General features: G+C 38.0%; 1 long non-coding RNA gene across 1 annotated transcript; it reads left to right on the plus strand.

Moving 5' to 3' along the window:
- Window positions 1–861: 861 nt before the first annotated feature.
- On the plus strand, window positions 862–11,456 carry LOC138837905 (uncharacterized). Its single transcript, XR_011375500.1, has 3 exons — window positions 862–1,131; window positions 2,804–2,876; window positions 10,233–11,456. It is a non-coding gene; the product is annotated as an uncharacterized lncRNA (long non-coding RNA).
- The last annotated feature ends 3,459 nt before the right edge of the window (window positions 11,457–14,915 follow it).

Raw genomic sequence — 14,915 nt, forward strand, 5'->3', positions numbered from 1 at the left:
GCTAAGTTTGAAACCTTTATGTGTTGCCTAGTGTCTGGCACACCTGGAGGCAGCCACCTCCAGATCCTGTTAAGTCACAACCTGGTCAGCCTCTGGTCGCACTTTCCATCTGACCAGAGTTGAGTCCCGGAAATTGAAGTCACATCCAGATCGAGTGTGGCCAGAGTTTCCCCCAAACTGCCACACCTCATCTGGTCTTTCACATAGATACATCCTTGCCCGAGGTTGGGTCGCTCCATTTTTTTAACATGCATTTCCACCATGTATGGCATGGGCAGCAGTTCAGTAAATAAACTTCTTTACCTGATTGAATACTGTGTGGTGTTCTCTTTATTGGCTACCTAATGAAACTCACCTCATTAATAAACTTTAACTTCAAAGTTTCTAGTTATGAATGCATGGATATTTTTGTGACACATGTGAGATGAGTATCTACAAAACATATTTACTATCATCATTTAACAGTATAATTCTGCCTGGAATCTTTAATAGCAGCATAATTAACCATAAAGTCTATTTTGTTTGCTTTGCTTTGCTTTGTTTTTGCTTAAAGTAATAGAAGAGTAGGTGAGACAATCTGTGTGAAGCCTCATGGTCTGTGTTGGAGGGGCAGAATGATGTAGGCTCCGGCCTCAGGATTATCTGAGGACTGTGTTTGTGTATGTGGAAAGCTCTTGGCATGCCAGGCAATAGAGGGAACATGTTCTCTCTATCTCAAAGCTCTTGTCAGACTCTTGGGAGCTGAGGAAGTAGCTCTTCTGCTTACTTAAGCATAGACGAACAGCTAGTCAAGCATTTTCCTGAGTATGGGGAAGTGGTTTGAGCTTTCTCTAAAATAGTTTAGATAAAAATGTACAAAGACTTATCACATAGTTTAAGCAAAATTGTATCTGTTGAAATTCTTTGTGTGAATGTCTCCTGACTAAATCTTGGCAAAGATAATACTTGCTTGTCCTTAAATACCCACTAGCAATAAAACACAGCATGCAGTGGCAATTGCTATTTGCACTCTGCAACCCCTGTGTCCTGGTGATTTTGCGACCCTTACCCAGGGACCCCAATGCCTGAGACGTTGACAATTGGCACCCAAACAGGAACCCTGCAGTGATGAATACAGGAAGGGATATTCAGGTAAGTACTTTTAATTACATGGTGATGGGACAAGTTAAGTCTACTCCATACTTACATATGCTAAAATATTTACTTGCTGGTTATGGTGTACCTATTTCTTCTTTTGACATAGAAATGTGTATTAATGTAGTTAGGGAATGGAATCCTTGATTCCCCGACAAAGGGACGTTAGATGTTGATAATTAGAAATGAGTAAAGTATAATGTAGAAAGAGCTGTTCGAGAAGGGGAAAGGATTCCTGCTAGATTTCGGTCCATTTGGGCTATTTTAAATAGCATTTTTAAAGCTTTAAATGAGAAAAGATTAATAGTGGACTTAAAGAAAGAGGCCACGCCTTCTATTGTAGATTTTATATTGGACTCTGAAGTCAAGGACACAATAGATAAGGCTGCATCACAATTAACAGAGAAAAAAACAGAGGTAAAGAAAGCTGAAAAGGAACAAACTGAAAGCATAAATAGAATGTCTGAGCAAATGGAGTTGATTTTATCAAGATTACAACATATGGAGTTAGAAATTAGCAGAGTGAAAGGAGAATCTGAGAAAGTGAAAGTAAAACAGCCTTCGGCTCCTCTGCTTGCTGAAGTAATTTTTACCGCGTCACTCCCTCACAAAACAGAAGGCTCAGACAGTGAATTTGATGATGAAATGCCTATTTTTTCTTATCCTGTAATTTGACCACCTCCTATGAATGGTATTGCTCAACCAGCCAGATATGACGGTGTTGCTGTCGATGATATTGGTAAACTAAAGAAGGCAGTGATGTATGGTCCTCAGTCTCATTATGTTAAGGAATTGCTTAATGCGCATCAGCGACATTATAATAATTTTGTTCCCGAGGATTGGAAGATGCTTTGTAGAGCCTTGCTTACGGAACCTGAATACCTACAATGGCAAATCTGGTTTACTGAGTTATATACAGAAAGGACTAGACAAAATGCACAGAGCAATAATCCACACCTGCAGGTCATAACCTGTCCCATGTTGAGTGGGACAGAACAATATGCAGATGCTCATATGCAAGTGAACTCTCCTGAAGAGATCCATGAGCAGTTACGAGACATTGGTATTGAGGCATGGGGGAGGATTCGGCTGGCAGGAGAGCATTATGGCTCCTGGACTAAAGTAATTCAAAAACCTAATAAACCCTATGTTAAATTTTTATCATGATTGACACTGACCTTGGAACATACTGTTGTGGGCAAGGCTGTACTGCAACAACTACTGGGCATGTTGGCTTATGAGAATGCTAATGAGGACTGTAGACGAGCCCTATTGCCTATTAAAGAATCTGGGGATGTAACTACATATAAGGGCATGTAAAGAAATTACATCCGAATCCCGGCGTATTCAGTGGTTTGCTGAAACTATGCTCACTACCTGGCATGCATTACAAACCATCTAATCTAAAATGTTTTGGATGTGGTCAAACGGGACATGTAAAGAAGAATTGTAAAAAGGCTACTGATGTTAACAAGAGAGGACCAGGAATTTGCCATAAATGTAAAAAGGAAAGCACTGTGCAAGAGTGTGTAGATTAAAAATAGACAATAAAGGAATTCCTATAAAAATGCTTATCCTATGCAGGGAAACTCTCTATCCTGCCAGCCCCGGGGCCAAGGATTAATAACCGAGGGTAGCCAACCATTTTTCTTCCTTGTCCCTGCCACAGCCCACAGCGCCTCAATGGACATGCCGATTCATTGATCTACTGAGAGGCATATTGGTATAAAACCTGCTTGCATGTAAGTATTAATTATGGTCATTCAAAAATGACAGATGTCAGCTCCCCAGACATACTAAAATCTTGATTTCTAAGTAAGATAAGATTTTATGGTGCTACAAGTGTTGAGATATCTGGATGAGTCTAATGTGTATCTTGCACTGAATTAGACAAGAACATATCCATTATCATATGGGATAAAAAATGGCAGTAAGAAGATATTCCCTTGAGAAAGATATAGGAGGCTGCGAGAAGTATGGAGAAATTCAGATAATTTTGAAATTAGAAATGCAAGCTCAAGTATGTCTCTTTAAGTGGAAGGGCAAAAGAAGGGGAAGAGAAGAAAATAACTGAAAGCAGATCATTGTCCCAACTTAGAGTATAGAAAGACATAACCTATAACTTCCAAGTTAAAGAGAGACCAATATAATACGTTCCACTTAATTTAGATACATGCAAAATATTTATTTGGCTTTTTCCCACTTTAATGCTCTAAAATAAATGAAGACTTATAAGAAACGTTATGTGATTGTTGTTAGTTCAACCTGAACACTAGTTGTGATGAGCCCTCTTTTTCTCAGTATGCTCTTGGAAAATACTCCCTAAATTGCTGATGCTGTAACTGATTAGAGAGTCAGCGTAACAGGTTTCTACTTGTATGATAATTCCATGATAGTTTAATGTAGTTTTTTCTCAAGATATCCAACTATATTGTCTGACGGTGTACTTTGAACACACCCTCACACCTGAGCACATTATTTGAAATTGTACGTCAGCATTTAATTGGCATATTCTATTTTGTGCCTTTGTCTTTTTTGAATGTTCCTTTTGATTGCTCTATTTCCATTTCATCTGTACAAACTGCTAAAAATATTGTTCAGCTACCACTTCTTGTTTGCAAACACACAGTCTATTTATGAAGGTACTTTGTCCATGTTAAGCAATAGGGTAGTACTTACTCTCTGAGGAGAAAAGTTCCACAATATAACTGTATGCCAACATTTGAAGATGTAGAATTTAAGGCATTTTGAGACAAACAGTGATATTTGAATTGAAAGGCTCTTAGGGACATTTTCTTGGAGCTCATTAGTTTACCCAGGAGAAATATAAATATCCACACAGTTTGGAGCTAATTAGTAAGTAACTGAATTAACACTAGATCCTAGATGTTGTGTTATTACAAGTCACCATTGTATTATTGTTATATCAGAATCCTTCCCTACATGCATATGTGTATCAGAAAATGAAAGAAAGGCATTAAAAATGTCTTTTCTTTTTAGACATTTAATCCTTGTGGTGATGGTAATGTCTGAACTCTTCCATCCAATAAAAGCTTGAAGTTTATAAGAGCACTTCCTACATATAAGAATGTGTGGCAGTTTCATTGAGAAGGTTATTTCAGCATGGAGATTTCCCTAAAAAGAATTATATTTAAATAGAGTGTATGGCAGTTATGACGTATCAATGGCTTTTGAGGCATTTTCTATTCTAAAGAAGAATCAATTTGCGGAGTCTTCAGTAACATCAGTAAAACTGTATGTTCAACCTATACTTGGTATTACTTGTCTTACATTTATAATGAATAGCTTGATAAGATGACCAAACCTATCTAACGATATTTCAGTAAAATCGCAAAGTGATGTAGATACATGGGTCACTCATTGGAACTGTAGAGCAAATTAGGTTTGTCTGTGCTATAGTTCAATCCATAATCTCCTGGTTAAATAGTCTTCAAAAATATTCACAGACAGTTACATCTGTATAATACTCCTAAGGTCAGGATAAAAGCATTTGTTCCCAACATTTAAAATAAAAAAAGATCTGTTGAATTCATGGATCTAGAATTTTATGGCTTCACATTCATATCTCAAAATTTCATCAATACTACTTACATCTCTACCAGTTCACCAAAACATTGTTCTTATTGAATTTGTCTATGTCCTTTTAGTTTTCAAATCCAAATAGCATATTTCCTTCAATGTCTTTGTAACAGTTTTGACCATTTCTTCCTGCGAATTCTTTCCTTTCTTTACTTCTGTAAATCTGTTTTTATTACTTTCTTGTTTCCTTATCTCTTTCTTCCAATCTTGTCAACATTGGTGCTCACATTGCTACACTTATGTCATAACTTTTCTTTTCCTCTTCCCTTTAATAATGCCCCCAATTTTATCATTCTTTTTCATATTCATGGTCATGGATATTTTGATGATATCTAAAGAGATCAATCTTTGCCTCTGTTTAATATAAACTTTAGAACTATCAGAGAGTTTTTTTCCCTAAATCCATCATTTTCACTTGTAATCCTTATCACCAAGAATATCACTAACACATTTGCCTGGCCATAGATGTAGAACCATTTAGATTTCTTCTTACCCTTCTACTCCCACCCATTATATAAGATGAACGATCAAGATTTTCTCAGTTTCTGTTACTAATTTTGTTGGTCGTGGGACTGGAACTCTGGGCCTGTCTGCTGTCCCTGTGCTCTTCAGCTCAAGGCAAGCACTCTACCTATTGAGCTACAGCACCACTTTAGGATTTTCTATGTACTTTCCTAGCGAGTCCATTAAACTTCCCCCTTGAATTTGGTTGTCATGAATACCCAACTTCTATGTTAATGAGGAAAAACTCTAATGTAAACTTTGTCTCCAAAAAACCAGTCCAAGAAGCCGTGATCACAAATATTTGGCTATACTTTTTTACTTTTTTCTTTTTTTTTTTTACCTTGAAAGTCTTTTTGTGTCTAAATTGCCCACAAAAATAAGTAGTCCACTTTTTGGTGCAATCGTTTCTAACCTCAAAAATATATTTTGGTAACAAGATGCTTTGACGAAACCAAAGTATACTCCACTTTTTATCTTTTCTCTTAAGTCTCTCCTTAGATAAAATATCAGGAAAAGTGAAGTTATTCTTTGCAAAATTATTTCAATTGATTATTTTTCTCTTGGTCTTGCATTTGTTCAACAAGATGTATCGAGGAGAATAGAGTTAAATCACCCATACCTTGGATGAGTGTCTGTTACAAAGCACAATGCTTCTATGTCCTACTTCTATGTCCTCCTCTTAGCTCTTTCCTGATTTCCAATTAATCACGGCTTCTTGGCTTCAAGTTTAGGGAAGCTGAAGGACTATAAGGCCTCCCCCATTGCTCCATGTTCATGTTTTCTCGTTTAAAACTCTTTTAAGTTGCCTCATTCGGATGTGGAATTTATTTTCATGTCTTCATTCAAACTGTTCTGCATCGTAGTGAGCCAAATAGGCTCTGTAAAATCACTTTAGGTAGCTAAAATATTAAGAGAATCTATACCATAAAGTTTTGTCCTCTCTCCACTGTTGAAGCCAATATGTTTAGCTAGAGCTTCTAAGAAGAGTTTTGTTACCTTTTCCATTTCCTCAATTCTTTTCTGATCCCAAAATTTGTGGCTTATGTAATAAGAGAAGTGTTCACTATCTCATCTTAATAAGGATATTATTTTTTGTGAGCTTCTTAGAAATTTGAAATCATTGGTTTGAATTATCCTATTAGATTTTTTTTTCTGCGTTTCAGTGCTTCATGTGCAAAGACAGTGTGGAAAGAATTACAAACAGAATAATATAAACCTAATACATTCATTCATTGTGCAGGGCACTTTCTCTCTAAATATTTTGACTCAAAATATATTTTTCAGAGAATTACAGTTTGGTAATTAAAGGTCAAATCACAAATTTTCATGTCTTTTTCTTTAAAGAACTTTGAATTTAAATTCCACTACAACCTTGTTTTACAAACTGAAAGTATATTTCCTGGGTAAGGACATTTTCAAGGGAACCTACAGGATTCCCAGCAAGTTTTCTGAGGTTTATTGGTTTGTTTGTTTGTTTAGTTTAGTTTAATGAGCCATCTTCACCCACATTGCTCTCTCTCCACTAAGTCTCCATGGATTTCTTTGCATGAAAGCCTCTTTCCCAGGCAATTTTAAATTTTCTTAATAGGCTAAGTTGTTAAAAATCTTGAAGAATTAAAATTTACCTGTCATAATTGTAAAACACTTTTGAGATTAGTTTATCAGAATCGCAATTTCACCAATCCTAATTCCACCTTTACCATCAGAAACAGTTAACGTTGTTTTCATGATATAGTATCCATACAACTATTCTTTTCCAGTGGCTTTGTTATGCATATATATTACCATATAAGCTGATGCAGAGCAAAATGAACTCCAAGATATGGAAACAGAGGCTTTTTGCTTGCGGTTGCTGTTTTTAATGTAGTATGTGATTTCTATTTTCTTTTGGGTTTTCTCCGTATGGTTTATCCTCTATTGTATTTGATTTTGATACCCTGTATTTTGTGTATACATTTACCTTAATTAGGGAATGGAAGAGGAAAAACAAAATAGTGAGAAAAAAGACAAAGGGCAAACCAATGCAATAGCAATGCTCACAAGACAATATATGAGAAATGTACATAACAACTTCTGAGAGGTATTGAGGAGAAGGAAAACTGTGAGAAAAATGAGGGAGGAGGTAACCAGTATGAAAAGTTATGTATTAAGTACTTTACATTTACTGACGGGATCAATGCAAGATAATGTTAAAGCATGCATAGATGCCTCACCAGCAGTCATTCAAGGAATGGCATATGCTGCAGCAATGAAAGGAGAACCATTCAGTGCTTATGAACAAATATTACATAAGAAATGACCTCAGGCCAGAAATGGGGTCTGTTTTTCATGTGGCCAGTCAGGACACATGAGTAAAGATTGTCAACAAAAGCAAAATAAACCTAGTAACAATAAAAAGGGTAAAGCGCCTGGACTTTGTCCATAATGAAAGAAACGCAATCATTGGAAAAATGAGTGTAGATCAAAATATCATAAGGATAGAATTTTCCTAACAGCAGAAGAAAAGGAGACAAAAAACAAGAATAGGTGTGCTCCCTCAGCCCCGTAAACGAAAGAGGGGAAACACCTACTGTTACACAAAAATCCCCAAAGGGATCAGATCCATTAAATCCCTTGTCTCCCCATTTACAGTATGGGATTTGCCAAGAATTACTCCAGGAAGTGCAGGGTTAGATCTGGCAGGAAAAAGAGATTACATTATCTCTATCATGTATGGTGTTCAGCTAATAAACACTCAAGTTTATGGTCCTGTAATTGAAGGAACTGTGGACTTGATAGTTGGTAGAAGCTCAAATTATAAGAAAATTTTGAGGTATTACCAGGAGTAGATGATGCAGATTATCAAGGGGAAATTAAAGTAATGGTAAGGTCTTTAAAAGAAAATATGCAAATACATATGGATCAAAAAAAAGCTCAAATCTTAATTTTAAATTATGTCCATCTTCCAAATCAAATCCTAAAAGAAGATCGAGGTACAGGAGGTTTCAGTTCCACAGAAACTGTGGCCTGGGTACAATCTATTTCTAAGGACCGACCCATAAAAACTATAAAAGTGGATAGAAAGCCAATTAAAGGTCTCTTGGACACAGGGCCAGACCCAACATGTATTGTAGGAAAAGACGGGCCCTCATCCTGGCCAATTATGAAGACAGAATCTATATTAATGTGATTGGGTATGGCTAACAATGTTGCTCAAAGTTCAAAAATTTTAAAGTGGGAGTGTGAAAATAGATTTGGAAACTTTCAACATTATATTGTATCTGCTTTGCCCTTACATTATGGGGCAGAGACATTATGCAAAACATGGAACTAAAATTAGTTACTGCAGATTCCTTTAGTGTACAAATTTTTTCAAAGAGGCCGCTGATGAGAAGTTTGCTGATGCAATATCATGGAAAAATCATCAGCCTTTGTGGGTTGATCAGTAGTCCCTAACTCAAGAGAAGATACAGGCTGTAGATCAATTGGTAAATGAGCAATTACAGAAAGGACATTTAGAGGAATCCAATAGCCCTTGGAATACTCCAGTTTTTGTAATTAAAAAGAAATCTGGGTAATGGAGGTTGTTACAAGACCTCAGAGCCATTAATAACACCATGCATGATATGGAGGCTCTTCAACCAAGACTTCCATCTCCTGTTGCTATTCCTAAAGGACATTATATAATAATCATTGATTTTCAGGAATTTTTTTCAATAAAATTGGATCCTAATGATTTTCAAAGATTTGCATTTCATGTGCCCTCATGTAATTTGAAAAGGCCCTGGCAGAGATATCAGTGGAAGGTCTTGCCACAAGGCATGAAAAATTCTCCTATATTGTGTCAAAAATTTGTGGATAAATCTTTACAAAAAACTGGGGAAGAATTTTCTAATGCTTATATTATTCATTATATGGATGATATTTTAATAGCTGCTGAAAGTAAACATTTAACAGAACAAATTTTAACAATTAACCATTGAGCAATTAACCAACTTTGGTTTGCTTATTGTTCCAGATAAAATTCAACATAATACACCTTTAAATTATTTAGGAAATATAATACATCATGTCACAAAAATGAGTTTCAAGCTAGATAAATTAAAAATATTAAATGATTTTTAAAAATTACTAGGAAACATAAATTGGGTTAGACCCTACTTGAAAATTACAACAGGAGAATTACACCCATTGTTTGAAGCCCTAAAAGGGGATTCTAATCCTAAATCTAAGAGACAATTCACTCCAATAATGTTAGAAAAAATTTCATTGGTGGAAGAAAAGTTACAAGCAAAAGTGGTCCAATTGGACTATAATAAAGACTGGGATTTTATAATGTTAAAGACATCTTATACACATAAAAGATGTTTATGGCAAGATGGAGTCCTGGAATGGCTTCACTTGCCTCACAGTCAGACAAGAATGATAGCTTCTTATGTATATTTGTGCAACCAACTCATTGTCAAGGCAAGGAGTAGGTCCCGAGAGTTATTTGAGAAAGAAATGAATAATATAATTATGCCTTATAATAAAAAACAATTAAAATATTATTACAGAATGATGAGAATTGGGGATTAGCATTATTAAATTATACAGGACAAATAAAATTTCATGTTCCTCAATATCCTTTATTAAATTTTGTGGAAGAGGTAAAAACCATTTTTCCATTAGTGGTAACAACACCTTTAGAAGGAGCTCTAACAGTTTTTACTGATAGGTCATCAAATGGAACTTCAGTGGTATACATTCCAGACCACTTCCCTATTATTAAAAGGGCATCTGACATTTCAGAGCAACAGACGGAAATTATTGCTGTAATTTTAGCTTTAACCATATTTGTAAATAATCACCTTAATACTAATGAACAAAACCTTACACTTATGCAAAAACATTGGAGCGAAATTGGATTTAAAGTTCAGCCAAAAGTTAAAAGGAAAGATTTGTTCACAGGCACCAGGAAAGGGCCAGATGTATTAATCACCTCGGGAAGAGGGTATACATGTGTGTTTCCACAGGATGCCGAGTCACCCATCTGGAATCTCACCCGACTCGTGTGCCCTAGAAAAATAAGAGAAACCCAGGCGAATAAAAACCCAGAAGCAAGAAATGAAGAAGGCGATGCACAAGCTCAAAAGTCTTCACCTTTCTCCTCAACAGGCCATGGCAACAAAAGAAGCCCAACCACCAACCTGGGAACAAATTAAGAAGCTCACTCATTCTGCGGAGGAGATTGTTGTTTCTACAGGAAAGACTATCACTGTTTAAATTAAGTTTCTTGCTATACTTGCCATTATTGCTGTGCAGGCAGTGTCTGTTTCAGGAGAACAATACTGGGCATATGTTCCTAATCCTCCTCTTCTACATCCCGTGGGATGGGGGAGATGAGGATATAATACAAGTAATGAAAAATAATAGTGATCTGCTAGGGAGTTTGGAGGACTATTCTAATTCTCATATGACTTCTCAAACTATTAATTATGAAGGAATGACAGATACCACTCCAATTTGCATAACGCAATCAGGAGAAAATATCCCCGGGTGTTTGCCTATAAACTATAGAACTTTTTTGACTGATGATCAATCCAATGATAAAAAGTTCAAAAAAAGATTGATGTGGGAAATTGGCATATTAGGTTTTCATACTTATAATGAATCCTTTTTCATTCCCAAGAGGAATAAAAATTTAGGTAACTGCCTACAAAAATATCATGACAAAGATCAGTTTGGGGATGTATTAATTACCTCACCATAATTGTGGGAATGTGGATTTCAAAAGGCCTGTTTTTTACAACCTATGGGGCACCAGATAGTATTTTTGATTTTTCCATTGGTAACCCTGATTATGATTATGCTGCCTACTTAAAACATAATTCAGGAAAGTTTAATGGCTATGCTCCTGATACTCATGGGGAACCCCTGAAAAGATGGCTCACTCCAGGGTGGGTGGCTTCCATTTTGGTGAGTCACTCTCCCTTTCACAATAAAATGGGCATTCATCTGGATTTGTTCAGACTTTTTGCAGCAACAAACATGATTTTACTGAAAAAGCACAAAGAAACTAAGAGTACTGCAATTGGGGTAAGAGCATGTGTGGGATATCCTATGGGAATTTTAGCTGGAAAACTAGATAATTTAATCATTATTAATCAAGGAAAATCTTATTATATTAGCTGTAAGGATTGTATTTTTACTAATTGTCTTACTTCTTCTCTAGATAAAACTTATTCTGTAATTTTTATTTTAAAAAGACCTTCATATGTAATGTTACCTGTAGATCTATAAAATGACAATTGGTTTAAAAATTCTGCTTTACAAATGCTGAAATTTCTGGATATTATGTTGCAGCCAAAACGCTTTGTTGAGGCCTTGATTTTAGGAATTAGTGCTCTAATAACAATAATTAGCTCTAGCGATTTCTACAGCAGCCTTCGTAAATGAAGTAAACACTGCTCGTTTTGTTACTGATTTAAGCAAAAATGTTTCATTAGCCCTAGCAGAACAACAAATTATAGATAAAAAGTTAGAAATGTAAATAAATGCTCTGGAGGAAGTGGTTCTGGTTATAGGTCAGGAAGTTCAAAATTTAAAAACACAACTCTCAGTTAAATGTCATGCTAGTTTTAAATATATCTGTGTTACTGCTCTAAAATATAACTTTTCTTTTAATTGGAATGCCACCAAAAAGCATTTGTTAGGAGTTTGGAGAGATAAAGATATCTCTCATGTTATGGAATCTTTACAGGACAAAATTATAGCAGGTAGTAAAGCTCATTTAGATGTAAAAATTTTACAATCTTTGGAAGCATTATTTAAGCATAACGAGGAGGCCCTCAATCCTCTGGATTGGATTAGTGTAATAGTTATAATTGCCATTGTCAGATCAATTCTCCCAATTCTTATTCTTACATTTCCAGTCATTTTCCGGATGATCTTTAGATTTGTCTCTTCTGTGCATGGAGACATTCATGAGCTTCAATTAAAAAAATTTTTAAAAAAGAAGAAATGCCATGACACCTCCTGCTGAATCTGCGTGAGAGATCGTGCCAGACAAAGCATAAGCTTCATGGAAGCATGCCTGCAGGAAGGGGGTGTTGGTTCAAGGCGTCCTATACACTTGGCTGCACCTTTATTGACTCTACCTTTATTCAAACTCTATTTTTCTTGGCTGTACATTTGTTGCCTTTATTCTCATTTTGGCTATTTTTCTACTGATCCACAAACGGAGCATATGAAGCCACTTCCCCTCGTGCCTGTACTCGCTCCTCTCTGCTCTCTCTCTCTCTACCTCCACTCCTTTCGCAGGATGACACACACCCTCTGCGAAGGTGCACCTACCCCTGCGAGACCCTGGCCACTGCTGCCTCCACAGTGTGGCCCCTGGGCCCTGCTTCCTCCTCCCCTCTGCCCAGAACGCTCTTCCCCTTGGCTCTGCCCCCTACCCTTTCCCACAAGAGCAGCCCTGACTGGGCCCTAAGGCTTCTAGGCCATGGGAATTACAGCCTCACATCAGCTCAGCACTCCCCGCCAACCCTAGCACTTGCTCAGGGGATCGAATCTCCCCTCAGCCCCACCACTAGAGGTGACTCTCCTCCAAGCCTCTCCACTACACATATCAAGAACATGCACAGTGACCCAGTGAGTGAGAGAGAGAGAGACAGAGAGACAGAGACAGAGACAGAGACAGAGACTGAAAGACTGAGAGAGATTATTGGGGAAAACTACCTCTAAAGGACTCAGAACATAGCACCCTTTGGGATGACTCAACACACAGCATACTTCAAAAAACAGCACAAAGCACCCTGAGTAAAAGACTCAGCACAATGTGCCCTTTGAAGGACTTAGCATATAATAGCCTTTGGGATGACTGAGCACACAGAACCCTTTGAAGGAAGGAGTCCATAGCACGCAGTGTATAGTTCTCAGTGCATGGCACGCTTTGAAAAACTCAACACGTAGCACTCTTTCCCAGGACTCAGCACATAGCACCCTGGGTTAAGACTCCATACACACCACACTTTGAAGGGCTGAGTATGTAGCACCCTGTGTAAAACACTCAGTGCACAGCACCCTTTGAAAAATTCAGCACATAGCACAATTTTGAAGGACTCAGCACATAACACCTTGTGGAAGAACTCAGCACAGCACCATTTGAAAGACAGTACAGAGCAAACAGTCTACAGGACTCGGCAGACAGCACTCTCCTCATTCTTCTCTTCTCAAGGATGCAGCATATTGCACCCATTGGGACAACTCAGCACACAGCCTTCTTTGAAGCCCTCAGCAAAAGTACCCTGTGTAAAGGACTGGGCCACAGCACCCATTGAAAAACTCACCAGTCCCTCCCTTCTCATGGGGTCAGCACATAGCACCATTTGGGATGAATTAGCACACAGCACTTTTGAAGGACTCAGCATAAAGTACATTGTGTAATGGACTAAGCACACAGCACCTTTGAAAAACCCAGCACAGCCCACTCTTCTCAAGGACTCAGAACATAGCACCCTTTGGGATGACTCAGTACACAGCATGGTGTTTGAAGACTCAGAAAAAACATGCTATGTGGGAAGGACCCAGAAAACAGTAACCTGTGAATGATTCAGCACATACCTGTATGTCACAAGTTCAGCTGTCATTAGAATTAGGGTGCTTTCTTCAGTATCACCATTCTTCAGAAACACTTCACAAATTCTACTAGTTCTCATTTAGCTAATGTGTGTTTTATGGAGGAAGGTGAGCTGGGGGTCTTGAACTCAAAGCTTGGGTCCCTGTCCCTGAGCTCTTTGGTTCAATGCTAGAGCTCTACCACTTTGATTCACAGCTCCAATTTTGGTTTGTTTTTTTTTGAGGTTGTTCTTTGACAGGCCTTATGGTAATCAGGAAGGCCAAGTTGGGGTGCCCATGGGCAAAGGCTCTTAGCTGGGCCTGGAGCTGACTTCTCACTTTCTTGTGCCCCTGGGAGCAGGGCCTCCTGGAGCTCTCTTGGCCTAGGGTGGAACAGATCTGCTCTGGAATCAGCACTCAGGGTGATTGAAAGTCAGGTTGGCCCTGGTCACTTCCCCAATTTGAACTCTAGTGGAGGATAGTCCCCCACGATAGCACAGGATGCATGTTCCACGTGTGGCCACGAGTAGGCAGGAGTTGCCCACCATAGGGATTGTGTTTACTCCTGTTTCCCTGGGCCCCCATCATGCTTTGAAGCCACCCTGGACAGGAAAGTCCTTGAGACTTACCTAAAATTAACCATCGAAATGCAAGTGGGGCTGTGGCTCAAGTGGCAGAGCACTAGCCTTGAGCAAGAAAACTCAGGGATAGAGCCTAGGCCCTGAATTCACACACACACACACACACACACACACACACACACACACACACACACACACACACACACACACACACACATACACACACAGGACATGCATAGAAAATCAAAGATTTCTACACTGCAATCTTTGAGTATTCTCTACCTTTTCCCCACTGAGTCTGGTGGCTGTTGGCCTAGGTGTTTGATGCATCCAACACCACCTGGAATCTTTAATTTTGGGGAGGAACAGAATGGCTAGAAGGTCAGCCTTCCCCATCCCAACTCCTTGATTGTGTCAAAGTCTATCCATGCCCTTTGTGTATCCTTTTACAGACTCGCCAAGACACCTTTAAAAGGTTTCAAATGCTGGGCACTGGTGGCTCATTCTTGTCATCCT

Source organism: Dipodomys merriami, unplaced genomic scaffold, assembly GCF_024711535.1.
Source record: "Dipodomys merriami isolate MVZ:Mamm:240054 unplaced genomic scaffold, mDipMer1.0.p SCAF_279, whole genome shotgun sequence".
Lineage (NCBI taxonomy): Eukaryota > Metazoa > Chordata > Mammalia > Rodentia > Heteromyidae > Dipodomys > Dipodomys merriami.